The sequence below is a fragment of the Ipomoea nil genome, unplaced genomic scaffold (genome assembly GCF_001879475.1).
Source record: "Ipomoea nil cultivar Tokyo-kokei standard unplaced genomic scaffold, Asagao_1.1 scaffold1031, whole genome shotgun sequence".
Classification (NCBI taxonomy): domain Eukaryota; kingdom Viridiplantae; phylum Streptophyta; class Magnoliopsida; order Solanales; family Convolvulaceae; genus Ipomoea; species Ipomoea nil.
In genome coordinates, this window is record NW_017617459.1 from 56,455 (window position 1) to 56,657 (window position 203).

Below are 203 nucleotides of genomic sequence, written 5' to 3' on the forward strand. Positions count from 1 at the left end.
CATCCTCGTAGGTAGTAGCTACGACTCACTCTCTGGTCCCCCCGGGCGGTCCCGACCCCGGTTGGTGTTGGGAACTTGAGACACAGGTGCTCCATGGAAATCACGCACGTGAGGTCCTCCAGGGCAGGTTGGCCGAGTATCATGTTGTGGGCGCAACTGATTTTTACGACCACGAACTCGACTTTCCACTTCTTGAGGTGAGG